Below are 3518 nucleotides of genomic sequence, written 5' to 3' on the forward strand. Positions count from 1 at the left end.
AACAAGTGAATTACAAATCTATCCAAATACATGTTACATAAAAGCTATGCATGTGGCAGTGAGTCAATAACTAAGGTGACTTTTCTTCTATCACAGGCAGGCAGCGCCTCTCACATACCACTAGCACATACTCTAACACTGTACTCCTGCAAATATAATACAGGTGTGCCTATAGCGGGTTTCGTTCCAGGCCACTACACAAACCGAGTTGTCATCTTTTTGTTGGTGGAGGGTCTTGCCTTCAATTTGTTAAAAACGCAACATCTGTGAAGTGCAATAAAACGGGGTCTGCCTGTACAGTCATCTCTGTGACATATAGCAGGCCATATTGTGGACAACTTAAAAAAAAAAAGCTGTTCTACTGCCCACATCCACTACTGTTACACCATCAAGTCAGGTAGTTTTACTCCTATAGGGGGTTAAGCTAAATCAGAGAATGTATATACAATATGAGGAGAACAGTTTATCTTAACGTGGCCTTCAGATGTATATATTTAAGTCTCCATACATAAAGAAGCACTGGGTTGTTGAAAGTGTGAACTATATTTGGCTCATTCTTTATCAAAAACTTTTTTCTGTGATGGAAACAAACTCTGCAGGGCCCTAGAGTAACTTCAGTCAGTAAGGAAAGCATTGCAATGGGACATGGCTTATGGTTATCTACCTGGAACAAGTGTATTTCAAAATGGCATGTAAATTAACTTTAGACTTGAACTGCCTAATATATTCTGAGTTAATAGCTTAAATACCTTTTTTGCCCCTCTAAATAAGTTAATAGCTTAAATACCCTTACCCCTCTAAATATCTTTTGAATCAATTCACTTCTCTCTCTCCTCATGGATGTTTACAGCAGTTGCCTTGCTTGTATCTTCCCTGTTTCATTCTTCTCATTGCAGCCAGAGTGAACTTGCTAAAATAGAGACCTGCTCTACCCAAAATCCTCCATGGCTTCTCTGAAGACTGTAAGATCCCTGAAGTCAAGGAGTGTGTCCCCAGCATCTCGCTGAGTGTCCGGTGTCCCTGCGTCTACACACATGCCGTCTCCAAGGCCAGATGAAGGTTTCATTTAAGTTGAGAGAGCTACTTGTACTCTGAACAGAACAGTGTTCACTACTCGTAGTGAAATTTGAGACATGATAATTCCTTTTGTCTTATGTTAATAATATTCACTGCAGCTCAGGGGTGTCTTTTCTAAGATGCTTGCCTCCCCTGAGTCAGTACTTTAAATTTTTTTAAGTATCTGCGTGAGGACACATATTCGTCTGATGGGTATGTTAATATACTCAGGTGAAAAGGGTGCAAACAGATAAAATATTTCATTTTCATTTTATCCTTTTAAATAGCATTCAGGTGGTGACCAGACTACAAAAGGCTACAACTGGGTGACCCACCTGACCTGCAGATGGGTGAAGGCTCATGTGTGTCCTCCTTTATGATAACCTATCAACTCTTTTCTAGATACCTAGAAAGTTTATCTGCAACATGATAATCAATCTAAAGACCAAAAAAGGAGGGAAAAAATGGCAGGAGCCAGGTACTATTTAACCAAGATCCCCAAAGAGCCCAACATTCAGGGTTGTTGGAAAAATTGTGGAACTAGTGGAGTTCGAAACATTCCAGGTGGAGGAAACCCAACCACTGGGAGGCTGGTATTCAATTATTTGGAAACTAGAGTCCGTTCCAGTCAGTGGGCTCTTGGGGCACCCAGGGCAGGGGAGTTCTGGAAGGCAGGAGGGCAGTATCTGCCCTGCCTTGGGCTAGGGCTGGTTTCCGGCCAGAGCTTAGCCAGGTGGTGTTTCCAGGCTCAGAGAGGTACTAAGTGCAATCCTTCCATTTTTTTTAGGTTAATGAACATATTTAGTTGATATACAAGTTTCTGTTTTAAATTCTAGATATGCAAAAGCTCTTAGTACACTGGTCAGAATTATCTTTCCATGTCATTAGATACCTAAATCTTTAGAACCATTGATCACCAGGCCCGGGGGCCAGATGCCCTGCGACAGGCACTTGTCACAAACTTGCTGAAGGAAAAAGCAGCATCAGGATGGACTTAGACTAAACAAAGAAAGTAAGACAAATGTGCCTTCCTCTGTTAGCCTCGGCTCCATTTCTCCTCTGTCAGCAAGACAGCGTCCTATCACTGCCTCTTCACACTTCAGAGAAATACAAATAATAACCCCAGAACTTTACCCTTAGAGCTTCAAATGATTGTTTCAATGATCTGTCTCATGACTGTTAAGGTGTTCTTTAGGCACGGGTGGTTAGCCTTAAAAGGCTTTAACATCTGTCTCCTCCTTAAAATAGCATTGGCTGGAGGATTAAATGTGGGAATAAGTGGCAAATATAGAATCTATTGTCTTTAAAAGCAGCAACAACCACTTTTTTTTTTCTCATTCAGCTCTCCAATGTTTCTCATCTTTTCACCAGCCATTACTCCTCACAATAGCTTGTTTACAACCACCCAGGACACTCATAAGCCATGTGAAAAGTGCCATCAGTAATTCTATTAGCGACAGGAAGAAAATAAACACCCTATTCTTTTGATTTCAACCACCTCGAGGAACTCGGACTTCCTCTAAATTCCCAAGGCAAACATCTATACCACAATGTAACATAAAATGTACTAAGTTACTAAAGGGAGTTTTTTTTTTTTTTTTTAGTTTAATTACAGTGCTGGAGAAAAAAACCCAAAACAATGATTTCGGTCTTACATCATTGGAAAAATTCTTCAGTGGTGGTTTGTGAAAATCTCACCTCATCAGAGCGGCCAAGGTCAATGAGACCCAAGTAATCGACCTGGAGGTGCTTGCCTAAATATTAAATATTCAGCAAACAGTTTGTGACCACTTAAGCGTTTGCACCTGGCACCCTCTTTCAACACGTGCCGCTTCCTAGCACTGCACCCTCTTCCCCCCACCCCTCCCCACCGCCACCCAGAGCGCCAGCACCTCAAGGGGGCAAGTTCTGGGACCCAAGGACATTTCAAAGAAACAGCGGCGGTCACATTCCATTTCCGTTTTATTAAAAAAACAAAACACACACACACACACACAAAAAACAAACAAAAAAAAAAACCTCAAATGCTTACAAATGGGGAAGGGGGAACTTAGAAATACGTATGGGAAAATCTCTTGCAGTTTTTCCAATTCAAGTTCTCAGGCACTGTTGAAAGTTCATTAATTAGGGATTTAAAAACAAAAGCGTTTCATACACCAATTAGATGCCAAGTCTTACAAACCGTCTTGATCTTTCGTTTGGGGAATTTGTAAAAGTCCCCCGTCCGCCCCTCATCCAAGACTTTGCCTCTCCTGGCCTTTGTTGAATTACCTGACTCTTCCGAAGTAATCAAACTGAGAATCACCGCACCCCATTTCCCCCCAAGGGCAAAAGGAAATAAAGAAATAAAAGTGACCCACGAGAGCAGGGGGAATAATGCCCCACAGCCAAATTCGCAAAAGTCCGAGTCCTTGACCTCCCCACCGCAGCGCGCGACGCGCAGGGCGAGAGACGGTCCCTAC

General features: G+C 42.1%; 1 protein-coding gene across 3 annotated transcripts in view; it reads right to left on the reverse strand.

Moving 5' to 3' along the window:
- The window catches only part of PGCKA1 (PDCD10 and GCKIII kinases associated 1), an 83066-nt gene that overhangs the window by 79408 nt on the left and 140 nt on the right, over positions 1–3518 (reverse strand). The gene's annotated exons all lie outside the window — the stretch shown is intronic.

Source organism: Rhinolophus sinicus, chromosome 1 (assembly GCF_057876585.1).
Source record: "Rhinolophus sinicus isolate RSI-liver-muscle chromosome 1, RSI-T2T, whole genome shotgun sequence".
Lineage (NCBI taxonomy): Eukaryota > Metazoa > Chordata > Mammalia > Chiroptera > Rhinolophidae > Rhinolophus > Rhinolophus sinicus.